This window comes from Sorex fumeus, unplaced genomic scaffold (assembly GCF_029834395.1).
Source record: "Sorex fumeus unplaced genomic scaffold, SorFum_2.1 ptg000058l, whole genome shotgun sequence".
Taxonomy (NCBI): Eukaryota; Metazoa; Chordata; class Mammalia; order Eulipotyphla; family Soricidae; genus Sorex; species Sorex fumeus.
Genome location: NW_026606115.1, coordinates 17,297,091 through 17,324,833, shown reverse-complemented (window position 1 = coordinate 17,324,833; position 27,743 = coordinate 17,297,091). Strand labels below are relative to the sequence as shown.

Here is a 27,743-nt window from a genome sequence, read left to right as displayed (position 1 = left end):
GCTGAATTATATGGAAGTTCTATTCTTACTTTAAAAAAAAATCTCCGTACTGTTTTCCTTAGAAACTGAATTATATAACGTTCTCACCAACAGTAATTGAGGGTTCTATTTTTTATCACATGGTGTCCAACAATGCTTTTGTTTCCATGTTTTTTGATATATACCATTCTTACTGGTATGAGTTGAATTTTCATTGTTATTTTAATTTGCATTCTTCTGATAATAAAGTGACAATAAACACTATTTTTCAGTTTGGGAGTCATATTCAGTGATGCTCAGGTCTTACTACTGGCTCTGTGCTCAGAGATCACTTCTGGCAGTACACATGGAACCATATGGGATGTTGGGGATTGAAGCCAGATCAGCAATGGCCAAAGAAATACTCAATACAGTGTATTGCTCTAGCCCTAATAAACACTTTTTCAAGGGTCTACTAGTCATCTCCATGTCTTTTTTATGTTCATTTCCATTCCCCATTTTTATAAGGTTGTGATATTGCTGAGTTTTAGGAGTGTTTCATATATATTGTAAATATAGGCCTATTTTTTTTACTGAAGAATAACTTGCATCTATTTTCACCCATTTAATAGTGTCTTTATAGTTCAGCTTAAGTTTCTTTTGTCAGGCAAAAAAAAATTTAAATATTGGCTAGAGCGATAGCACAGCAGGCAGGGTGTTAGCCTTGCATGCGGCCAACCTGGGTTCGATTCCTCTGTCCCTCTTGGAGAGGCTGGCAAGCTAACGAGAGTGTTCCGCCCGCATGGCAGAGCCTGGCAAGTTACCCATGACGTATTCGACATGCCAAAAACAGTAACCACAAGTCTCACAATGGTGCCCACTGGAGCAAATTGATAAACCACGGGAGGACAGTGTTACAGTGCTATGTCATTTAAAAATGTCCCATTTCTTTTTCAGTTATCATTAGCAATGAAATTAAGTAATTGAAATTACCCCTGAGGCCCATATCCTAGACAGCTCTTACATATTCTTCAATTATTTTTTATGGATTCTGGTAGAATCGCAAAATCTTTAATCCTTTTGAAATTAGCTTTTGCATATAGAGTGAGATATGGGTCTAATTTCACTTTTCTTTGCATATGGCTATCTAGTTTTTTTTCAGCCCAATTTATGGAAGAGATTTTTCTTGTGCCATCTCATGCATATAGCACCTTTGTCACAGATTAACTGTCCAGAAACCCAGGGATTAGTTCTGAGGTTTTTATTTTTTTTATTTATTTATTTATTTATTTATTTATTATTAGTGAAACACCATGAGGTACAGTTATAGACTTACAAATCTTTGTGCTTGGGTTTCAGTTATACAATGATCAAGTACCCATCCCTCCACTAGTGCCCATCCTCCACCACCACAGGTCCCGGCATCCCTCCCACCCCCATCACCCCCATCCCACCCTGCCTCTGTGGCAGGGCATTCCATTTTGTTGTCTCTCTCTCCTTTTGGGTCCTGTGGTTTGCAAGAGAGGCATTGAGTGGCAGTCATGTTTGGTCTATAGTCTACTTTCAGCATGCTTCTCCCATCCTGGGAGGATCCTCCCAACACCCTTTATTTGGTGCTCCCTTCTCTATCTGAGCGGACTTTTCCCCTGGCATGTGCGTGACCAAGCCATGGAGTGAACCTCCTGGTTCTTATCTTTGTTAGTCTCCTAATTTGTTACTTATGTTCCCCAGATGAATGCAATCTTTCTAAGACTGTCCCTCTCTTTCTGACTCATTTCGCTTAGCATGATACTTTCCATGTAGTACCACTTGTATGTAAATTTCATGACTTCATCTTTTCTAACAGTTACATAATACTCCTTTGTGTAGATGTACCAAAGTTTCTTTAACCAGTCATCTGTTCTCGGGCACTAAGGTTTTTTCCAGCTTCTGGCTATTGTAAACAGTGCTGCAATGAACAAACAATTGCAGATGTCACTTCGACAATACTTTTTTTGCCTCTCTTGGATATATTGCCAGGAGTGGTATTGCTGGATCAAATGGAGGCTCAATTTCTAATTTTTTGAGAATTGACCATACTGTTTTCCAAAACGGCTGAACCATTCTGCATTCCCACCAGCAGTGAAGGAGGGTCCCTTTCTCACCACATCTGTGCCAATGCAAGCTCTCACTATTCACAGATTTTATGATACTATACTTAGAGAACCCTAAAACCTCTACCAAGAAACTCCTAGAAACAATAGACTTGTATAATAAAGTTGAAGGCTATAAAATCAATACACAAAAGTCCATGGATTTCCTATACACAAATAGTGAGAGAGGAGAAAGTGACATAAAAATAACAATCCTATTCACAATTGTGCCCCAGAAAATCAATTACCTAGGATCAGCTTAAATAATGAAGTAAAGGACCTGTACAAAGAAACTACAAAACGCTACTTCAGGAAATAAAAGAGGACACGAGGAAATAGAAAGTTTTCCCCTGCTCCTGGATAGGGAGAATTAACATTGTCAAAATGGCAATACTTCCCAATGCATTGTACAAATTCAATGCGATCCCTATAACGATACCCATGTCATTCTTTAAAGAAATGGAGAAAACACTTCTGAAATTCATATGAAACAATAATCCCACACAAATAGATAAAGCAACTCTTGAGAAAAAGAAAATGGTAGGAATCAAGCTCCCTAACTTCAAAGTCTACTACAAAGCAGTAATAAGTAAAACAGTATGGTACTGGAACAAAGGCAGAGATGAGAACTAGTGGAACAGTGTTGAATATACTGACATCTCCCCCCAAAATATGATCATCTAATCTTTGATAAAGGAGCAAGAAATGTGCAGTGGAGCAAGGAAAACCTCTTTAACAAATTGTGCTGGCAAAACTGGACAGCTACGTGAAAAAAATGGGTTCAGATCTCTGCCTAACACCATGTACAAAAGTAAGATAAAAATGGATTAAAGACCTCAACATCAGACCGAATCCATAAGGTACATTGAAGACAATGTTGGCAAAACACTCCATGACATTGAAGCTAATGGTATCTTCAAAGATGTCACGCCACTGGCCAAGCAAGTGAAAACAGAGATAGACAAATGGGACTTTCTTAAACTAAGTAGCTTCTGCACCTCAAAAGAGTGACCAAAATACAAAGTCTACAGAATGGGAAAGGATATTCACCCAATACTCATCAGACAAGGGGTTGATATCAAGGATAAACAAAGTACTGTTTGAACACCACAATAAGAAAACAATTCTTAAACTTGACAATTGATCACTTAACATTCCGTTAGTCTTTGATTTGCTCGAGTGGGCGCCAGTAACGTCTCCATTCGTCTCTGTCACGTGGTAGTGTAGCCCAGTGACGTCTGCTCGTTCAAGGACCATGAAGAGCCTCAAACAAATCTTTCATGGTTTTGAGGAAGAAGTCTGATCCTCTCATAGGTTGGCAGTCACACGATTTTTTTTATGTCCTGTGGATTCAGTTTGTAACGGCTCTAGTCCAGTGGTCATCTCCAAATCTCATTAAGTGTCCAGCCCATCTGATTTTCAATGCCTTGACAAACGAGAGAGCGTCCCTGATTCTTGATTGTCAATGGAAGTCTGAACTCTGGATTCTTTCTCTCATTTGAGTGAAGCATGATACTCCAAGCATGGCACTTTCGATTCCTCTTTGAGACACCCAAATAGCATTCTCATCCTGTTTTCGTAGGGCCCAGCTCTCTGAGGCATATGTTACTGCAGGAAGAACAGTGGAATCGAAGAGATTTTCCAGAGCCGTAGGTTATTCATCCTCTTAGCTATTTCCTTGATGCCCTTGAAGGCTTTCCAAGCTGCTCTCTTCCTCCTGCACAACTCAGGTGCCAGGGTCATTCATCATGTTGACTTCTTGACCTAGGTACACATTACTGTTGCATTCGGATATGTTAATCCCATTGAGAGCAAATGGAACGTCAGGAACGAGACCGTTTCTCATAAACATTGTCTTCGTGAGATTCAGCTGTAGACCGACCTTTCCACACTCAAAGTTGAAGTTGGCCAGCATTTGTGCCGCTTGGCTAATGTTTGGTGTTATTAGAACAATGTCATCAGCAAAGCAGAGGTGGTGTAGTTGCCGACCATCTATCTTAACTCCCATTCCTTCCCATTCCAGTCGTCGCATGACATTCTCGAAGGTGGCACTGAAGAGTTTCGGTGATATGGTATCACCCTGCCGCACCCCTCTCTTGACATGGATGATAACTTCCTTGTAGAATGTTGAGATCCTGGTAGTGAATCCGTAATACAGCTCATGGAGGATCCTGATGTATTGAGTTTGAATGCCCTGTATGGCTAGGGCTTCGATGACTCTTCAGTCTCAAAAGAATCAAAGGCCTTCTTTAAATCAATGAATTTTAGATATAGCAGCATCGTGAAATCCCAAGAAACCTCAATGAGCTTGGTTATTGTGTGGATATGGTTGATCGTGCTGAATCCATATCCTGGTAGTATATTATTAAATAAAATACACTTTGACCTGCTCTATGTTATTGTACAGACAACAGCCATCAGATAAATAAATAATAATCTAAATTATAGATTTTATATGATACATGGAAATCAAAAGAAGGTATGAGAGTATGTTGCTGGGACACTTTACCTCTTTGGAGGGATTAGAGGTTTATACAACTAAGTACAGATAAACTGGGATCTGAAGATTAGTATTCGTCAAGTAGGCCAGGAGTTGGGAATGAGGCAGAAAATCTTCCATCAGAAAAAGCAATATGTGTACGTGTCTTGTAGTGAAAGAGAAAACACCTAATATAGGAGAAGTTCAAATAAAGCCAGCGTTAATCAAGCAATGAAGAGAGTGACATGAGACAATGTTTTGCAGGCTGGAATAGATCTGTTCATGCCAAGTCTCATATATTTTGCTAGGGAATATTTTAATGTTTTTTTTTTGTTGTTTCCTTTGGTCTCATTGGGTCTGGTGTCTGGGACTTCTCCTGGTTTTTCACACAGGGATCACTCATTGTGGGAAGAGGGGGGTCATATAGGGTGCCAGAGATGGAGTTTGGGTCAGCTGTGTGCCCTACACTGTACTATCTCTTGGGCCCCTAGGTAAGATTTTGTTTTGGGACACACCCAGTGATGCTCAGAAGTCAATAATGACTCTGCGCTTAGTACTTACTCTTGGAGTTACTTAGGGCTACTCCTGTCTTTGCAATCAGAAGTTACTTCTGGTAGTGTTCAGGGGCCATTTGGGATGCCAGGGATTGATTCTGGGTCAAATGCATGCAAGATAAGCTTCCTTCTTGCTCTTCTATCTCTCCAGCCCCACCCAGGTAAGATTTGTTGATTAGAGTCCACACAGAAATGTTCTTTGCGTGAGGGATCTAGGGTCACTCCCAGTGATGTTTAGACCAATGGGTAGGTTAAATAGTATGGTTCAATCCTTAGGCACAAAGATGTGAGTTTAAATCTTATAATGCCCAGGGGCCAGTAAGACCAAACACAGTAGTGCTAAGGAGACCAGGGAGATCCTGGAGATCAAAATCAGGGCTTCGCACATGCCAGACAGGTGCTTTATAACTTGAGCAATCTTCCCAGGCTTGGAAGGTGTTTTCCCCCCCTCAGGTCAACAGAACTGAACAATTACAATTTTAAGCACAGTCAATTGATATTTTAAAAAATTGCTAATGGAAATATGGATAAAAGACTTGGCCAGGGTAGTAGTGATTTGTGAGACTAATTTAAAAACTGTTGCAATGAGAGAGGTGATAAACAAAATAAGGTGACTAAATGAAGTGAACTGAATGGATGAAGCGTACACATATCCACTTCACTGATTAGAAGACAACTTTTAATGTACAATGGCTGTATTAAATGGTGTATACTGTAGAAAACAAGACAAATATTTAAAAAACATTAATTTACTAAAACCAAATGGCAGCAGGAGTAATAAGAAGAAAGCAAAAAGAATTATAGGAAAATATAATAGAGCACTTAAAAAACTTGGATGTAGTTATGTCACATCATAAAACACTTAATACAAGATTACCACACCATATTTGATTATGTTGAAATATGGATTGAACCTTGGGAACATCTGCAAGGATGATTAGAGCCCGCCCTAAAAGTCTCTGTCCCTTTCGGAGAGCCTGGCAAGCTACCAAGAGTGTTCCGCCTACACTGCAGAGTCTGGAAAGCTACCCGTGGTGTATTTTATATGCCAAAACCAGTAAATACACTGGGTCTCATTCCCCTGACCCTGAAAGAGCCACCAACATGGCAACGTCAAGAAGAATGAGGAAGGAGAGGCTGAAAAAGTCTCAGGGCTGACCTAGGCTGCCACAACGAAGAAAGACAAAAATGACTGTCTGTACTTTCAATGCACATATGCTGGCATTGGATGCATCCATCGAGAACCTGATTGTGCAAGCGTGAAAGATCAAGTATGACATCATTGGTCTGACTGAGACGAGAAGGCATCAATCACATCACACCATTTTCGACACTGGGGAAGAACTGTTCCTTGGAACATGTGACAAAAGAGGTGTCGGAGGCGTAGGTGTCCTTGTCAACACGACCTTGACCATAAACATTAATTCATTCGAATGCCTAACAACCAAAATCGGACAATTACACTTGAATTGATGTGGCTCACTGCCGTCAGTTTCTATCTTTGTTGTCTACGCACCAATATCCAATTAAGATGAAGGAGAAATTGAGAAGTTCTGCATGGAGCTGGAGAAGTTCTATAAAGAAGACCACACCTTCTACAAGATAATTATCAGTGATTTTAATGCCAAGATAGGACCGAGAAGATCAGCTGATGAACTCCACATCAGGACCCATGGCCTAGAATGGAACGAACAGGGTGAGAGACTGTCTGAGTTCATCAGTTCATCATGTCGACCAAGACCATCCATGGTAAATCACAATTCCCGAGACTGAATCTAACCGTTGGCCATAGGAGTCTTCTGGTGGACGGTTCCACAACAAAATTGGCCACATCATATTCAATCAACGGTTCTGCCTGACCGATGTTGCTGTTGTCCCAAAATTCCAAATGGGATCGGACCACCATCTTCTTCGTGCAAAATTCTACTTCACAGAGCGGGGAGAAAGGGCTGCAAAGTTTAAAAAGAGAACTCCCAGAACGACCACCAACTGGGAACTCTTTGACACTATTGTGGCAACATGGGAATATGCCATCCTTGACAACATTGACAAGGAATACGATCTACTGGTTCAGCACCTCCATGATTGTGCGAAGAACTCCGAGCGAGAGATAGCCACAAAAACACGCCTGCCTTCGAAAACTCTCAAGCTCATTCGCCAACGTGGCTTGGCACATGCATCAGGCAACCAGAAGCAAATGTCTGAGCTCACAAAGCAGTGCAGAGAAGCTATAAAAGAAGACCTCAAAGAGAGAAGAGCAACAGTGCTGGCAGATGCGGCAGAAGCTGGGAAAAGCATTTGCAACGCCCGACAACTACAAGACCAAGATGACTGCCCTCCGATGTCCTCATGGATATATCACATCTTCCAGAAGGGCAATGAGAAGATTATCCTTGACTTCTCCTCAGATCTCTTTGATAGCCACATCCACCTACCCACATACCAAATTCCACAGGATGCATATGTCATTCCCAAAGTTCTCCTTTCTGAATTCCAACACACCATTTCGTTGGTAAAGAAGTGAACAGCCCCTGGCCCAGACAAGGTCAAACCCGAACACCTGAAGAACCTGCCATCAGTACTCATCAATAAACTTGCTCAGCTCTTCACAGGCTACCTGTCTGATTGCAAGGTTCCATCCCAATGGAAAACCAGAAGGACTGTACTACTGTACAAGAAGGGAGACATCCACGACATTGGCAACTATCGCCTGGTCTGCCTGTTGTGTGTTGTCTACAAGCTATTCACTCGAGTCATCCTGAAGAGGATTGGCAGAACACTAGATGAAGGACAACCACGCGATCAATTTGAGTTCCGAAAAGGATTCAGCATGATTGACCATATTCACACAATAACCAAGCTCATTGAGGTTTCCCGGGAGTTCAAATGCCTCTCTCTCTAATGTTCATTGATTTTAAAAAGGCCTTTGATCCTGTTGAGATGGAAGCGGTCATTGAAGCCCTAGCCAAACAGGGCATTCAATGTCAATACACCAGGATCGTCCGTGAGCTCTACTGCGGATTCACTACCAGGATCTTACCATTTTCTACAGGGAGGTGATCATTGACGTCAAGAGAGGGGTTCGTCAGGGTGATACCTTTTCACCAAATCTCTTCAGTGCCACCATTTCGAGAATGTCATGAGAAGACTGGAATGGGAAGGATTGGGAGTGAAGATAGATGGTTGGCAACTACACCACCTCGCTTCGCTGATTACATCGTTCTTATAACAACAAACATCAGCCAAGTGGCAAAAAAGCTGGCCAACTTCAACTGTGAGTGTGGAAATGTCGGTCTACAGCTGAATCTCATGAAGACAATGTTTATGAGAAACGGTCTCTTTCCGGACATTCCACTCACTCTCAATGGGATGAACATCTCCAAATGCAAGAGTTATGTGTACCAAGGTCGAGAACTCAACATGATGAATGACCAGGCACGTGAGTTGCACAGGAGGAGGAGAGCGACTTGGAACGCCTTCCAGAACATTGAAGAAATAGCTAAGGGGATGAAGAACCTCCAGCTCCGTGCACATCTCTTCAATTCCACTGTTCTTCCTGCAGTAACATATACCTCAGAGACCTGGGCCCTACGATAACAGGATGAGAACACTATTCGGGTCTCCCAAAGAGGAATTGAAAGAGCTATGCTTGGAGTATCACGTTTTACTCAAATGAGAGAAAGAATCCAGAGTTCTGACCTTTGTCAATGGTCAAGAATCAGGGATGCTATCTCTTTTCCCAAGGCGTCGAAAGTCAGATGGGCTGTACACGTAATGAGATTTGGAGATGACCGCTGGACTAGAGCCATTACTGACTGGATTCCACGGACGTCAAAAGATCGCTTGGCCGCCCACCTATGAGATGGTCAGACTTCTTCATCAAGACCCTGAATGATCGGTTTGAGCTCCGGCCAAGACTCACACACGACTGAAGACCCACAGAGCAGGATAAGCGGAACTCTCTGAGACCTTGGACTCCAGCTCGGAGGACCCAGAGACAGAGTTTCTCTGCTTGCTCCCACCAACCACAGGTGACAAAGGGATTCTAATCAGGAGCCCCACCCTACCCTTCCCTGTCTGCTTCCATCAACCACCCAGGGATCGGATTGCGCACAGAAGACCCACCCTACCCAGATAAATATCCCACTGGCAGACTTGCACTATCGACACTACCTCCACTACCCAGCCGTCGCCACACTCCAGGACGCTTTCCGGACCCGCGCGGCCGCTTTGCGGCCTTGCGACACATCCTAAGACACTAAATACCCATCTTCCGGAATTGTCGTACCATATTTGATAGGGTTCAAATACGGTAACACCTACAAGGGTGATTAGAGGTCGCCCCAAAAGCCTCTATCCCTCTCGGAAAGACTGGCAAGCTACCAAGAGTATTCCGCCCGCACGGAAGAACCTGGCAAGCTATCCGTTGTGTATTCGATATGCCAAAACCAGTAACTACAACTGGTCTCTCATTCACCTGAAGTGTTCAGTTAAGAGAGAAAATTCCATTTTGTATGCATACTACTTCTTTAACAACTGGCTATTACACTTCCCCCTCTTCTTGGGCTTTTTATATTCCTTGAGATGCAAAAATATTTAAATTAAGCGAACACCCCTATGTTAGCTTCTAAGTATTTAGGTAAAAGTAAGAGTTATATGTCTCCCAATTTGACTAAGAAATTAGAGATGGTAAAGCTAATGAGGGATATAAAAACCATAAGAGCAAAAAGCTCTTGCACATGTTAGCCAAATTGTGAAAGAAAAGGAAAAGTTCTTAAAGAAAACTATAGGTGCTACTTCAATAAACACATCATGATAAGAAAGTGGAATAATTTTACTGTTGATATGAAAAAAGTTATGGTAGTCTGGATGGAAGATTAAAGCAGCCAAAACATTACCTCCAGCAAAAATATAATCCAGAACAAGGCCTTTCTTTTTTTGTTTTTCTTTATTTTTTTAAATTAAAGAACTTTGGTTTACAAAGTTATTGATAGTTGAGTTTTAGGCATATCATATTTCAACACCAATCTTACGACCAGTGTCAATTTCCCTCCACCAATTTTCCCATATTTTCTCCCCATCCAAAGCTCCATACCACTGCCTCTGGTCAACTTAATAGCACATTAAAAAGTGTTTGTAGCTTAGATCTCATGTTTTCAATGTTGCTGAATCTGTGTTTTGGGTATACTGCTATAACACCCACCCATACGACCAGCATAACTGAAGCTCTGATGCAAAGCCCTAATTTTCTTCTGTTCTCTGGAGCAATAGAAGTAATGTTTGAAGCTAGCAGAGGTTGATACTTAAAACTACTCATGAAACTTAAGAAAAGATGCCATTTCCATGTCACAGAAATACAAGGTAAAGCAGCAAGTAAAGTTGAAGTTTCACCAAGTTTTCTCTTCAGAAGATTAGCTTGCGTCATTAATGGAGGTGGCTACACTAAACACATTTTCAATGTAGACAGAATAGTCTTACATTTAAAGAAGTTGCTATCTAAAGTTTTCACAATCAGAGAGGTAAAGTGAATCCGTAGCTCCATCATGTTATAGGAAGACTGATTCTCTATTAGGGGCCAGTGCAGTTGTTTATATTTAAATCTAACTCAATGATCACTTACCCATTCTGAAAATCTAGAATCTTTATGAATTAGACTGTCTCTATTATTCCTGTGCTTTAAAAATGGCACAACAAAATCTGAATGACATAAAATTTGTTTATACTATACTTTGCTGACTATTTAAGCCCACTGAAGCCTACAACCGAGAGTGAAAAAAAAATCTTTCAAAATGTCACTGCTCATTGGCAGTGTACCTGGTCACCTAAATGCACTGAAAGATATGTATACTGTTTATTAACACATCATCCTTACTGCAGCCAATGTTTCAAGAAGTAATTGTGGGATTCAAGTCTTATTACTTAAGAAATAAATTTCCTTAGATAATTAACACCATAGATAGCAATTCTTCTGATATGTCTGTGGGAAATAAATCTAAAACATATGGAAAATATTTACTGCTCTGGATGTCATTTAAGAATAGTTTTGAGGTGTGAAGAAATATTACAGTGGGGACAGTGCTTGTCTTGCACTTGGCCAGCCAATTATTCATTCCAAGAACCACATTTGGTCCTCCAAGTACAGACAGGAGTGATCAGAGTGTTGGACCAGAGGTAAGCCCTGAGCATAGATGGGTGTGGCCCCAAACAAACAAAAACAGAACACTCATGAGGGGCTGAGAAATACGTACAGTGAGTAAGATGCGGCCAACTCTAGTTCGTTCCCTGGAACTTCATATGGTTCCCTGAGAACTGCTAGGAGTAATCCTTGAGCACATATCCCGAGACACCAATAGGTCCCAACACCACTCACCAAGAGCATTCGTAATGTGAGAAGATGCCAAAATAACATTTCATTTCTGTAGAGCTATAAGATCCTAATACATATGACTGATGATTTGTGAAGGATTTAACCAGTTCTTACATTCTTTAAGTTCATTTTGAAGATCAAGACTCAAACTTTAGAAAAAGTAAACTGATGAATGAAAAGGTAAAAATATCATGGCTTGAAGTTAGCAAAATAAAAATGTACTGATCATATTACTTTTAAAATTACTTTTAAAATTGTTTTTGAGTCTTTAAAACATACCCAACTCTGGTTCTTTGCTTGGTGAACATTCTTGGTGGTACTTGGAGGGCCATGTGTGGTGCTAGGGATAAAATCAGGATCTGCTGAAGGCAAGATATACGCCTTAATCTTTTTACTGTCTCTGGTTCCACAAATACATTGACTTAAAAAACAAAACAGCATTGCATTTGGTTTTTTCCTTGTTTTGGAGCCACACATGACTGCTCACGCTTACTCCTGGCCCAACTTTGGGGACTATACATAGAGCCAGGGTTTAAACCTGTGCAAGGCAAGCACACTACCCACTGTACTATCTCTCCCACCCACAAATAACAGTTTAACAGTAGTTTTGGAAAACGTATTGCAACCTTATATGGTTGGTTTTGAGGGTTCAAGTCTTTAGTCGATGAGGCAACAGAAGACGTGAAAATAGCAAGAAAACAAGAATTAGAAACACTAACTAAATATGGAACTAAATTGCTCCCATCTGATGATGAAAATAATGTATGAACAATTGGTTCTTGTACATGAGCAAATAAAGTACTTCATTGAGATTGAATCTACTCTTAATAAAAGCAACTGGAATATTACTGAAATAGCAGCAAAGGATTTAGAATACCACACGAACTAAATTGATAAAGCAGTAACAGAACTTGAGAGGATTGATTCCCATTTTGAAAGTTTTATTGTGGGTGAGATATTACCAAATAGCTTGACATTGTACAGAAATCTTTCAAAGAGAAACAGCCAATTGTTTCAGCAAACACTGTTGTCCTATTTTAAGAAATGGACACAACCACCCCGAAACTAGTGGTCACTACCACCACCATAGTGAGCAACCATTAAGATTGAGGCAAGATCTTCACCAGCAACAAAGATTATGATCAGAGTCCAAAGTAATAGTATAGCAGATAGGCAGCTTGCCTTGCACTCAGATGAGCTGGGTTTGATCACCCAATTTTGATATTTTGATATCCCCATCATTAGTTATGTCTGAGCACAGAGCCAGTAGTAAGTCCAGAAGCATAGCCAGGTGTGACCGCAAAACAAACAAAAACACTGTTAGCATTATTTAGCAATCACATATTTTTAAATTTATTTATTGAATCACCGTGAGAGCAGTTACAAAGCTTTCGGGTTTAAGTCTCAGATATACAATGAAACACTCATACCTTCGCCAGTGCCCATTATCCACCACCAAAATCCCCAGTATATCCCCATCCCACACCCTCCCCCTACCTGTGGGGCAGATGATTTCCAAATTACTCTCTCTATTCTTTGATTGCATTCAACGTTTCAATACCACACCCACCATTATTATTTGGGATTTTACCCCAACACTCAGATCTTCCGAAAAGGCAACAGTAGAACATTGAGCAAATTGATATTTTTAAATTAGATATGTAAAAGACCAGAGTTCAGTGGGTGGGGCTTTTGCCTTACATGCAACTAACTCGATTTATATCCTTCACACTGCATATGGTCTCCCACCACCTCCAGGAGTCATCAATGAGCGTAGAGCCAGGAATAAGCTGTTAGCATATCCAGGAATGATCCCAAATTTTAAAAAATAGTTAGACTAGCTCATTTGAAAAGACATAATGCTACTGAACACTTAATAAATGACAGATATAACTTTTAAGTCACCTGGAAACGAAAGCATTTGTATGACTAGACATGACATAGGGATAGTGGTGGAGTCTTGAGGATTTGGTGATGGTGGAATCAAGCATCATTGCATATCAGTGCCATAAACTTTAACAATATTATAATCATATTTTTATGTAGGGGTACTGTTATTTATTCAGCCACTGATTAGGCTGATTGAATTGTATATGAACTCCACCTTACTTTTTTCCCCCATTTTTTACAATTTTGTTTATTGAATCACCGTGAGAGCAGTTACAATGCTTTCGGGTTTAAGTCTTGGATATACAATGAAACACTCATACCTTCAACAGTGCCCATTATCCACCACCAAAATCCTCAGTATATCCCCATCCCACACCCTCCCCCTACCTGTGGGGCAGATGATTTCCAAATTACTCTCTCTATTCTTTGATTGCATTCAACATTTCAATACCACACCCACCATTATTATTTGGGATTTTACCCCAACACTCAGATCTTCTGAAAAGGCAAGAGTAGACAATTTGTTTTCTATTGCTGGTTATGAATAATGTATGATGTCGCGTGGCTGCAGTAGTGGCTGCATGCTTTTGAAATTCCGAAATTTCAACACTTAAATCTGGAGGGATTTCTTGCCAAAACCTGCTGGGTTCCGAGATTTGTTCCTGAGTCTCTGGGATCATGGCCATTAAGCAGCTTGATCAGAAGCCATAGAGGCTGTTCACGGGTGGCGACTCGGGGTCTCATTGGGAGGGGGAGGAAAGGGCCGGCTCCACCCCCATTCCTTGAGGCCCCATGTGTCTCATCACTGAGGGCCCAAACCTTACTGTCCAATGGCCTCTGGAAGATGGCAGCCACTGAGCTGCCAAGGGGGAGCAGGTGGAGGGACAGCACCTTTTCAACCCTGGGTGGCCTGACTACAGTAACCTACTGTGCGGTCTGAATACATTTCTGCCCAAATCCGCTGGGTTTCAAGATTTATTTCTGAGTCTCTGGGATCATGGCCATTAAGTAGCTTGATCAGGAGCCAGAGAGGTCTTTTGTGGGTGGCAACTTGGGGTCTTGTTGGGACGGGGAGGAAAGGGCCAGCTCCACCCCTATCCCATGAGTCCCCACGTGTCTCATCACTGTGGGCCCAAACCTGACTGTCCAGTGGTCTCTGGAGGATGATGGCCACCAGATTGCCAGGGGGAACAGGCCAAGGCACAAAACCTATTCCCACCTGGGGTGGCCCAGAAGCAGTAGCCTACTGCAGGGACCAGACACATTTCTGCCAAAAGCAGTTGGGTTTTGAGATTTCTTTCTGAGTCTCTGGGATCATGGCCATTAAACAGTTGGATCAGAAACTAGAGAGGCCATGCCCCCAAATAGATAGTTGAGGTGGAGGTGGTTTGTGTGTATGTCTCCCACATACCTAACTTTTGGCCATTTACTTTCTTGGTAAAGTTTTCCCCAAGTCTTTGGGGTCTGGCCAAAGGTACAGCAGCAATTTTGGGGTATCTGGAAGCCTGAAGTCACCATGAGGCTGCTGATGCACTCGCCTCACAGGTACAGATTGACCTGCTGGCGGCACCATACCCTGATTATAATCATATTATCTAAAACATAATTTTTTTTCTGTTTGGGTCACAGTCAGCGAAGCTCAGGGGTTACTCATGGTTCTGCACTCAGGAATTACTCCTGGTGGTGCTTTATGGACCATATGGGATGCCAGGGATTGAACCCAGGTTGGCTGCGAGCAAAGGAAATGTCCTATCTGCTGTACTATCACTCCAGCCCCAGTAAAATAATTTTTTTTCTTTTTGGGTCACACCTGGCGATGCTCAGGGGTTACTCCTGGCTCATGCACTCAGGAGTTACTCCTAGCGGTGCTGGGGGACCATATGGGATGCTGGGAATCGAACCCATGTTGGCCATGTTGGCTGCGTGCAAGGCAAACGCCCTACCTGCTGTGCTATCCCGCCAGCCCCCCCCCCCAGTAAAATCTTTTTAAAACTTCTTGTGACTCTTTTGGTTTCACAATATTGTGGTGGTCTTCTTGATCAGCAAATCATACTAATATTATCTCTGAGTGGTACATGTATTCTACTTACACAAGTTTACTATTAAGTTATTCAATTTACCTGGCATATCTTTGTGTCTCCTCAATTTCTCTAAAACTCTAGTTATAGCCTTTACTTGTATTTTTGAAGGGGTGTCCTGCCCAGTGATGGGAATTAAATCTGATGCTCTAAAAAGTATAGTAGAAATGACATCTGCACGTGTATGTTCATTGCAGCACTGTTTACAATAGCCAAAATCTGGAAAAAACCCAAGTGCCCAAGAACAGATGACTGGTTAAAGAAACTTTGGTACATCTTCACAATGGAATACTATGCAGCTGTTAGAAAAGATGAATTTATGGAATTTGCATATAGTTGGATCAACATGAAAAATATCATGTTAAGTGAAATTTGTCAGAAAGAGAGGGACAGACATAGAAATATTGCACTTGTCTGTGGAATATAAAGTAACAGAATAGGAAGCTAACACCCAAGAATAGTAGAGATAAGGACCAGGAGTTTTGCCCCATGGCTTGAAAGCCAGCCTCATATGCTGGGGGAAAAGACAGCTCAGATAGAGAAGGGACCACCAAGTAAAGGGTGTTTGGAGGACCCGCTCTGGTTGGGTGATGTACGCCGAAAGTAGACTACAGACCGAACCCAATGGTTACTCAATACCTCTATTGCAAACCACAACACCCAAAAGGAAAGAGAGAACAAAAGGGAATGTGTCTGCCATAGAGGCGGTTGGGGTGGGGGGATGGGATTGGTGTGGTGGGAGGAATTATGAGGATCATTGGTGGTGGAGAATGGGCACTGGTGGAGGAATGGCTACTCGATCATTGCATGACTGAAACACAAACATGAAAGTTTGTATGTATGTAACTGTACCTCACGGTGACTCACTATTAATAAATAAATAAATAAAATTTAAAAAATCTGTTGCTCTGTGCATTCAAGGCATGAGTCCCAGCTTTTGAGTTGCCTCCCCGGTTCAATTTTTCTTTTTTGTAAGTTTTATTGAGATACAATTCATACAAGACACATTTCTAAATCCTTTCTTAAATGCCTTCCCAATTTTTCTGTATTTTATTATGGTATTCAGCTCCCATTTTAGCAGTCTTTTTTGTATTACTTAGGAGAAATCATAGTAACAGTTTTTTGATACCAATATACAAAATTATTTGGAATAGTTATGCTGAGTCTCATTTTCCTCAGTAGTGATGCATGATGGAACTACATGTCCTTTTAACTTATGTGAGTATACTCTTGCTATTGGACAATTTAATGTGCTTTAGTGGCTTGTTTCTGACCATTATCTTTTAATAAAAGTATGCATTTAAGGAAACCATTCTAAGTTGTAAACAAAATCATTTAGGGTTGTAAGTCTAAGTTATGATAGATGATGAATAAACTTTCTTAAGATTAAACCTACAGGAACTCAAGGATTCAATAACAGAGACTTCAGGTATCTGAAAATATACTAACACTTTGCTTTACCAAATATTAAGATGAAATAAACAAATATACCTTTTTGTCAACTCTACCAGAAGTGGAAATCTAACAAATGCCTAGTAGAGATGGTTCATGAACTCTGTAGAATTCAGTAGTGGTAAAAACCATACAGAAGTTTGAAGTTTCCATAAAAATAATATTTAGCTATATCATGAGATAGTTTCTAAGGCCTAAAGATGTAGATGAGGCTTAAGATGTTTTGCCTTAAAATGTATAGTCAAAGTGACGTCTGCACTTGTTTGTTCATTGCAGGACTCTTTACAATAGCTAGAAACTGGAAGAAACCTGAATGCCCAAGAACAGATGACTGGTTAAAGAAACGTTGGTACATCTACACAATGGAGTACTATGTAGCTGTTAGAAAAGATGAAGTCATGAAATTTATATACAAGTGGTACAACATGGAAAGTATCATGCTAAGCGAAATGAGTCAGAAAGAGAGGGATAGACATAGAAAGATTGCATTCATCTGGGGAATATAAAGTAACAAAATAGGAGATTAATACCCAAGAATAGCTGAGATCAGCAACAGGAAGATTACTCCATAGCTTAGAGGCCAGCCAGGCATTTTAGGGGAAAGGGCAGCTCAGATAGAGAAGGGAGCACCAAATAAAGGGTGTTTGGAAGATCCTCCCAGGAGGGGAGATGCATGTTGAAAGTAGACTATGGACTGAACATGTTTGCCACTCAAAGCCTCTTTTGCAGACCACAACACCCAAAAGGAGAGAGAGAACACAAGGGATTGCCCTGCCACAGAGGCAGGGTGGGATGGGAGGGATGGGGGTGGGAGGGATATTATCCATGGTGGTGGAAAATGGGCACTGGTGGAGGGATGGGTATTTGATCATTGTATAATAGAAACCCAAGCACAAAAAATTGTAAATCTCATGGTGTTTCACTAATAATAAAAAAAAGTTTTGCCTTGCTCATAGATGAGAAAAGTTGACATGGAAAGAAATACTTGAACCTGTAAAATAAAATAGCTTATAGAAAATTCATCTTCAGGACAAGAAGAAAAAGGAGAGGCAAAACTTTCCACAAATTAAAAAGATCAGTAAATGGCATATCAGGATGTCTGTTTTCATTTGCCAGGAACTGCATGTTACTTGTACCTAATTTTATGGATGGACATTAAGCTGTATATCCTTTAATAAGTTAATTTTAATTTTTCTTGCAGGCTGAACAAGATAAACCAACTTGTCTGAAACGAGAAACAGACCTAATCACTTCTTATTTGTAAGAATTAGAAACTAGACAGTCTACTTGGCTGGTGGGAACATATTTAAGACACATCCTGTTTTACAAAAATTATACCTTAAACAAAGTGCACACTTTTTTTCACACTTTTTGACCCTAGCTGAAGTTCACAAGTGAAATTGTGGTCCAATATAATATATATGTAAAGTAAAGGTAAAGGTAAAGGCCCTCCTGTTGATCGTCGATTTGCTTGAGCGGGCCCAGTAACGTCTCCGTTGGAGACTTTGTTGTTACTGTGTCTGGCATATCGAATACTCTCGGTAGCTTGCCGGGCTCTCCGAGAGGGAATATATATGTATTATATATAAAATATAGAGAGATCTATATCTATCTATCTCTATATATTTTAAGGACATAAGCTGCCCTAAAATACTCAGGACAAGCAGTTTTGATGGGTGATGTATACAAACTTGACACTGATATAGCCTGAAAACTGAAAAGGCACTCCTTGAAACTAGAAGATGGAAGGCTGGAATAATCTACTGTCCTAGACTATAAGTGCACCACATAATTTGGTTCAAATTAAGTTGTTAGAGAGAAAAATGGGTTTTCATTTGGCTTTTTTTCTTTCCACAGCTATATCAAGTAATTTCTCCAACCATACATAGCCTGTGTTAAAGATATTATGCCAATATTAAAGAAAGGTATTAGCCACTTTGAGGCTTCTCGGATCATTACCACCTTTTCATTACAAATCATGTACAAAGCAAAGATTCAAGAAACACTCACTGAATTAACAGTGCAATCAATAAATTTAAATGACCAGGATAATCTAAAGAGAAGAAGGGAAACAATTTTTTGTCTACTGGCAAGCTTTTTCTTTTTGAATTAAGTATATTGCCCAATTACTCATAACATCTGAGATGGCAGAGAAGGGTGCACTGTGAATTGCACCAGATTGAATAAATAACAAAACAGGAAAAAATTAAAGGATTCTGTGAGACTTTCTAGAGAAAACAGTATGAAAGTAATCAGCTAAGATCCCTGAGGGAGTTTCCTTGCTTGAAGAGCACTTGTACAAATAAGTCAAAGGAAATCAAGAACATAGCTATAGGGTTGGGGAGGTGCGGATAAGCCCAATGGAGGCTCTATCCAGACAGTATTAGGAAGCAGCAGGCAGCAGCAGGCTGCAGGAGACTAATTTAAAGGTGCTGTGAATCTGTGGACTGCAAATGCACCTGCAGCATTATAGATCTCCACCACACATGGTAGGTCGGAAGTTGGGACCAAAGGCATGGAAACTTCATGCCCACACTCCAAGTAGAGTCCTCTAGTATTAAGTGGTGGTAGACAAAATAAAAAGGAAGTAACTTCTTCCCAAGCCTAACCTCAAGGCAGCCATCTACCCAGTTATAAGATTAAAGTAATATGGCAAAGGTGAGTCACTGGGATCTCTGTATGAAAGAAGCCAGCAACATAAGATTCCTGTGGAACTGGTGAGTGTGATCGGTATCTAGGTCTTCACAGAACCTTAACCTCATCATAACCCAAGGTATACAGTAGACTATTGAAGAAACATAATAAGCCACCCAAATAAATGAAAGTAATATTTTGGAAGGGTTCCTCAACAAAAGCCAGTTTTATGACCTTTCCGATGATAATTTCATAGTAATAATGGTGAAGTGTTCTAATCAACTGAAAGAAATCATGCTACAGATATCCAATAAAGGAAAGGAAACTATGAGAGGTAATATGAGAAAACTGCAATCAGGAGTCAAAGGACTGAAGCGTAAGGTATGTGAAATTTAAAAAGAATCACTGGAAGTTCTTAGAAGCAAAGTGACAAAAGTTGAAGAATGAAGGACTGAACTCAAAGTTAAGATGCAGGAAAAATCAATAAAGAATAAAAATTGAACAAATGACTTAAAAGTGACGAGAGAGAAGAAAGTGACATGAAAAAGCAATCCTGTTCCCAATCACAGAGTGCTAGTGGTCCTTGAGCATCACCAGCTGTGGTCTCAGTTCCATTTCCCCCAAGCACTGAACAAAATAACAACAAAATGTCTGATGTGTATTCTATTTGAAATTGATTTTTAAAAATAATTTTAATTGAGGTATCAGGATTTACAAAACTGTTAATAATATCTTTCATGTATACATCATCCTGACACCACACCTACCACCAGCAAGTCCCTTTCTTTTTACAATATCATAAGGGCCCCTTGCACCCATCACACCCACCTCAAGTTCATTTTTTTTTTATTTTTTTTCATTTTTTCTTATTAGTGAAACACCATGAGGTACAGTTATAGGCTTACAAATTTTGTGCTTGGGTTTCAGTTATACAATGATCAAGTGCCCATCCCTCCACCAGTGCCTGTCATCCTTCACCACGGATCCCAGCATCCCCCCCCACCCCCCATCCCCCAGTCCCATCCTGCCTCTGTGGCAGGGTATTCCCCCTTGTTCTCTCTCTCTTCTTTTGGGTACTGTGTTTTGCAAGAGAGGCATTGAGTGGCAATCATGTTTGGTCTATAGACTACTTTTAACATGCTTCTCCCACCCTGGGAGGGTCCTCACAACACCCTTCATTTGGTGCTCTCTTCTCTATCTGAGCTTCCACTACAGTGCTCAGGCCCAGAAAAAGCAGCACCCTAACCCTTGGACTATTTCTCTGGCCCTCATGGCAAATATCTTAAAGATGCTAATTCATGTCATTAATTTATAACATGTTATTTGAAAAAGCATGCTATGCACAACGAGAGGCAAACATGAGGAACTGGGAAAAAAAAAAAGAAAAAGCAATCCTGTTCACAATCATGCTTCAGAAAATCAAATACCTCAGAATCAGCTTAACTTAGGAGGTAAAGAACCTGGACAAAGAAAACTACAAAACGCTACTTCTTGAAATAAAAGAGGATACGAGGAAATGGAAAACATCCCCTGCTCATGGAATTGGAGAATTAACATTGTCAAAATGGCAATACTCCCCAAAGCATTATACAGATTCAATATGATCCCTATAAGGATACCCATGAAAAACTTCAAGGAAATGTAACAAGCACTCCTAAAATTCATATGGAACAACAAACCACCACGAACAGCTAAAACAATTCTTGGGAAAAAGAAGAAGGGAAACATGACCTTCCCCAACCTCTAGCTTTACTACAAAGGGGAAATAATTAAAACAGCATGGTATTGGAACAAAGGCAAAGCCTCAGACCAATGGAACAGGGTTGAATATCCTTACACACACCCTCAAGTATATGATCATCTAGTCTTTGATAAGGGAACAGGAAATGTGAAGTGGAGCAAGGAAAGCCTCCTTAACAAATGGTGCTGGCAAAACTGGACAGCTACATGCAAAAAAAAAAATGGGCTCAGACCTCTACCTAACGCAATCACAAAAGTCAGATCAAGATGGATTAAAGCCCTCAAAATCAGACCAGAATCCAAAAGGTACATTGAAGAAAAGGTTGCGCAAAACCCTCCACAACACTGAAGCTAAAGGTATCTTCAAAGATGACATGCGACTGACCAAGCAAGTAGAAAGAGAAAAACAAATCTGACTTGGAACTAGAGCGATAGTACAGTGGGTAAGGTGTTTGCCTTGCATGAGGCCGACCAAGGTTCGATTCCCAGCATCCTATATGGTCCCCCGAGTACCACCAGGAATGATTCCCGAGTGTAGAGCCTGGAGTCAGCCCTCAGCAGTGTGACCCAAAAAGTCAAAAAACAAAACAAAACAAACGGGACTATCTTAAACTAAGAAGCTTCTATAACTCAAAAGAAACAGTGACCAGAATACAAAGATAGTCTAATTTGGGTGTTATAAATATATATACATATTTATAAAATTTTTATATAAAATTTATATATATATATTATATTGGCTGGAGCGATAGCACAACAGTAGGGCATTTGCTTTGCATTTGGCCAGTCCGGCCAATCCGGGTTCAATTCCTCCACCCCTCTCGGAGAGCCCTGCAAGCTACCAAGAGTATCTCGCCTGCACAGCAAAACCTGGCAAGCTACCTGTGATGTATTCAATATGCCAAACACAGTAACAAGAAGTCTCACAATGGAGACGTTACTGGACTCACTCAAGCAAAATCGATGAAAAATGGGAGGACAGTGCTACAATTTTATATAAAATTTATATATATAAATTTTACAAATATATACAAATAAAATATATTTATATAGCACTGTAGCACTGTCCTCCTGTTGTTCATCGATTTGCTTGAGTGGGCACTAGTAATGTCTCCATTGTGGGAGTTGTTGCTACTGTTTTTGGCATATTCAATACACCACGGGGAGCTTGCCAGTCTCTGCTTGGCAGGATACGCTGTGTAGCTTGATGGGCTCTCTGAGAGGGGTGGAGGAATCAAACACGGGTGAGCCACATGCAAGGCAAATGCCCAACCCGCTGTGCTATCACTCCAGCCCTTATTTATATATAAATAGATAGCACAGTGGGTGTTGCCTTGCACACGGCCGACCTGGGTTTGAACAACAGGAGGACGGTGATACAGTTATAAAAAAATATAAAGGATATTCAACTAATACCCATCTGATAAGGGGCTTGATATCAAGGATATACAAGGCACTGGTTGAACTCTACAATCAGAAAACATCCAATCCCATCAGAAATGGGGTGATGAAATGAACAGAAACTTTCTCAAAGAAGAAATTCAAATGGACAAAAGGAACATGAAAAAGTGCTCTTTATCACTAATCATCAGGAAAATGCAGATAAAAACAACAATGAGATATCATCTCACACCACAGAGACGACATACATCCAAAAGAACAAAAGCAACCGGTGTTGATGTGCATTCAGGGAGAAAGGGACTCTCCTTCACTGCTGCTGGGAATGCTGACTGGTTCATCCCTTGTGGAAAACAGTATTGGATGTTTCTCAAAAAATTGGAAATCGAGCTCCCATTTGACCCAGCAATACCACTTTTTGCAATTTATCCTGGAGATGCAAAAAAGAATAGTAGAAATGACATCTTCACTTGTATGTTCACTGCAGCACTGTTTACAATAGCCAGAATCTGGAAAAAAATACGAGTACCCGAGAACAGATTACTGGTTAAAGAAACAAACTTTGGTACATCTACACAATGGAATATTATGCAGCTTTTGGAAAAGATGAAGTCATGAAATTTGCATATAAGTGGAGCAACATGGAGAGAATCATGTTAAGTGAAATGAGTCAGAAAGAAAGGCACAGACATAGAAGGACTGCACTCATTTGTGGAATATAAAGTAACAGAATGGGAGACTAAAACTGAAGCATAGGAGAGATAAGGACCAAGAGGATCGCACCTACCACAGAGGCGGGAGGGTTTGGGGTGGGGGTGGTGGGAGGGATACTAGGAACATTGGTGGTGGAGAATGAGCACTGGTGGAGGGATGTGTACTCTATTATTGTATGACTGAAATTAAGTACGAAAGTTTGTATGTCTGTAACTGTACTTCACGGTGATTCATGAAAAAAAAACTTTAAAAATGTTAAGCTAGATTTGGAGGAAAAAGTGAGCCAAAAAAATAGTCACTTGATCACTTGATCACTTGACTTCTCGTTAATCATCAATTTGCTCGAGCGGGTGTCAGTAACTTCTCCATTTGTCCCTGTCACGTGCTAGTGTAGCCCAATGGCATCTGTTTGTTCTAGGAACACGAAGAGCCTCAAACCAATTGTTCAGGATCTTGATGAAGAAGTCTGACCATCTGGTATGTGGGCGGCCACAAGGTCTTTTGACGTCCCGTGGAATCCAGTTGGTGACGGCTCTAGTCCAGCGGTCATCTCCAAATCTCATTACGTGTCCAGCCCATCTGATTTTTGACGCCTTGGCAAACGAGATAGCAACCCTGATTCTTGAGCTTCGACAGAGATCAGAACTCTGGATTCTTTCTCTCATTTGAATGAAATGTGATACTCCAAGCATAGCTCTTTCAATTCCTCTTTGGGAGACCCGAATAGCATTCTCATCCTGTTTTCGTAGGGCCCAGGTTTCTGAGGCATATGTTAATGCAGGAAGAACAGTGGAATCAAAGAGATGTGCTCAGTGCTGGAGGTTCTTCGTCCTCTTAGCTATCTCTACGACACTCTAGAAGGTGTTCCAAGCCGCTCTCTTCCTCCTGCTCAACTAAGGTGCCAGGTCATTCATCATGTTGACTTCTAGACCTAGGTACACATAACTCTTGCATTTGGAGATGGTGGCTCCATTGAGAGCGAATGGAGCGTTAGGAATGAGGCTGTTTCTCATAAACATTGTCTTCGTAAGATTCAGTTGTAGTCTGACCTTTCCACACTCACGGTCGAAATCGGCCAGCATTTGTGACGCTTGGCTAATGTTTGGTGTTATTAGAGCAATGTCATCAGCAAAGCGGAGGTGGTATAGTTGCCGACCATCTATCTTCACTCCCATTCCCTCCAATTCCAGTCGTCGCATGATGTTCTCAAGGGTGGCACTGAAGAGTTTCGTTGAAATGGCATCACCCTGCCGAACCCCTCTTTTGACATCGATGCTTACTTCTTTGTAGAATGGTGAGATACTGGTAGTGAATCCATAATACAGCTCATGGAGAATCCTGATGTATTGAGTTTGAATGCCCTGATTGGCTAGGGCATCAATGACTGCTTCCGTCCCAACAGAATCAAAGGCCTTCTTTAAATCAATGAACGTTAGACATAGCGGCATCTTGAACTCCCGAGAAACCTCAATGAGCTTGGATATTGTGTGGATATGGTCGATCGTGCTGATTCCTTTTCGGAACCCACTTGCTCTCATGGTTGTCCTTCATCTAGTGTTCTGCCAATCCTATTCAGGATGACTCCAGTGAACAGCTTTTAGATGACAGACAATAGGTAGATTGGGCAATAGTTGCCAATGTCGTGGATGTCTCCCTTCTTGTACAGTAGTACAGTCCTGCTGGCTTTCCATTGGGATGGAACCTTGCATTCAGACAGGTAGCGTGTGAAGAGCCGAGCCAGCATATTGATGAGTACTGATGGCAGGTTCTTCAGGTATTCATCAGGTGTTCAGGTCTGACCTTGTCTGGGCCGGGTGCTGTTTGTTTCTTTACCGACAAAATGGTGTGTTGGATTTTGGAAGGGAGAATATTGGGAACGACATATCCATCCTGCGGAATTTGGTATGTGGGCATGATGGACATGGCTATCGAAGACAACTGAGTAGAAGTCATGGATAATCTTCTGGGAGATGTGATAGACCCATCAAGACATCCGAGAGCAGTCATCTTGGTCTTGTAGTTGGTGAAGGACAATCAGGCATTACAAATGCTTTTCCCAGCTTCTGCCGCATCTACCAGCACTTCTGCTCTTCTCTCTTTGAGGTCTTCCTTTACTGCATCTCTGCACTGCTTTGCTGCTTTGCGAGCTTGGACATTCCCTTGCAGTTGCCTGAGGTATGCGCCAAACCATGTTGGCGAATAAGCTCAAGAGTTTTGGAAGACAGGAGTTTTTTTGTGGCTATCTCTCTCTTGGCGTTCCTCACACAATCATGAAGGTGCTGAACCAGTCGATCATATTTCTCATCAGTATTCTCAACAACGGTATCTTCCCATGTTGCCGCAATAGTGCCAAAGAGCTCCCAGTTAGTGGTGGTCATTCTGGGAGTTCTCTTCTTAAACTTTGCAGCCCTTTCTCCCTGCTCTGACCTGGGGACAGAGATTCTCTGCTTGCTCCCATCAACCACAGGTGAGGAAGGGATTAAAACCAGGAGCCCCACCCTACCCTGCCCTGTCTGCTTCCACCAACTGCCAGAGACCCAGAGATTGGATTGCTCACAGAAGACCCACCCTTCCCCTACCGGTACCAGATAAATACCTCACCAGCCGACCTCCACTACATCCACTACCTCCACTACCCAGCCACTGCCATGCTCCAGGATGCTTTCCAGACCACGCGACACATTATAAGACACTTAATACCCATCTTCCAGAATTGCCCCACCATATTTGATAGGGTTCAAATATGGTTTGAACCATGGGAACACCTACAAAGGCGATTAGAGGCCGCACCAAAAGCCTCTATCCCTCTCGGAGAGCCTGGGAAGCTACCGAGGGTATTCCGCCCGCACAGCAGAACCTCGCAAGCTATCCATTGTGTATTCAATATGCCAAAACCAGTAATTACAATGGGTCTCATTACCCTGACGCTGAAGGCATCACCAATATGGCAATGTTGAGAAGGATGAGGAAAGAGAGGCTGATAAAATCTCAAGGCCGAACTAGGCTGCCAAAATGAAGGAAGAAAAAATGATTGTCTGTACTTTCAATGCACATATGCTAGCATCGGATGCATCCATCGAGAACCTGATTGTGCAAGCGCGAAAGATCAAGTACGACATCATTGGTCTGACCAAGACAAGAAGGTATCAAATCACGCTGTTTTCGACACTGGAGAAAAATTGTTCCTCGGAACACGTGATGAAAGAGGTGTTGGAGGCATAGGTGTCCTTGTCAACACAAACTTGGCCATGAGCACTGATTCATTAAAATGCCTAACAACCCGAATCAGACGTTTACACTTGAATAGATGTGGCTGACTGCCGGCAGTTTCTATCTTCGTTGTCTATGCACCAACATCCAATTAAGATGAAGGAGAAATTGAGAAGTTCTACATGGGGCTGGAGAAGTTCTATAAAGAAGACCACATCTTCTACAAGATCATTGTCAGTGATTTTAATGCCAAGATAGGACCGAGAAGATCAGTCGAAGAACTCCACATTGGGACCCATAGCCTAGAATGGAACTAACATGGTGAGAGACTGTCTGAGTTCATCATGTCGACCAAGATCATCCATGGTAACTCACAGTTCCAGAAGGCCAAATCTAAACCTTGGACATGGGAGTCTCCTGGTGGACAGTTCCACAATGAAATAGACCACATCATATTCAATCGACGGTTTTGCCTGACCGATATCGCTGTTGTACCAAAATTCCAAATGGGATCGGACCACTGTCTCCTTCATGCAAAATTTTACTTCAAAAAATAGTACAGGATTTAAAGTTGGCCTTGTGTGTGGCTGACCATGGTTCAGTCCCGAACACTGCATATTATCTCTGGAGCTCTGCCAGGAGTGATTACTTAATACATAACTAGGGGTTAGCTCTGAGCATTGCTGGGTGAGGACAACAACTAAAACTCCAAAAAGAAGAAATAAATGATATATCTGAGAATTATGGCATAAGTCTAAGGGGGCCAATATAAGAATTATATGATCCTTCAAGAAAGAGGGAAAAATTATTGGTCAAAGAAATTATATCTAATAATTTCAGAGGAGCCAAGAGATGTTACAGCAGTTACTGCACGTGTCTAACATGCACCTAACGCAGGTTTGTTGCCCCAAAATATGCCAGGTGTGGTCCTGGAGCCCCTCCCCACCCGAACCAGGGTGACACAGGTATTTGCAGCACCAAGGACTGGGAAGCATTGCACTCTTAGGCCATTGCATTAAACCACTGGCACAGTGGGTTGTGGATCACTGGTAGAGCCCCCAAACCTCCTGAGCACTGTTTGATAGGTCAAAACTAGAAAGCATTTCCCAGAGCTGACAACAGTCATGGACTCAGACT

At 41.4% G+C, this 27,743-nt stretch overlaps 1 pseudogene; it reads right to left on the bottom strand.

The window, feature by feature from the left end:
* Positions 1-27,743, bottom strand: part of LOC130034128 (60S ribosomal protein L17-like) — a 47,817-nt pseudogene that overhangs the window by 19,349 nt on the left and 725 nt on the right.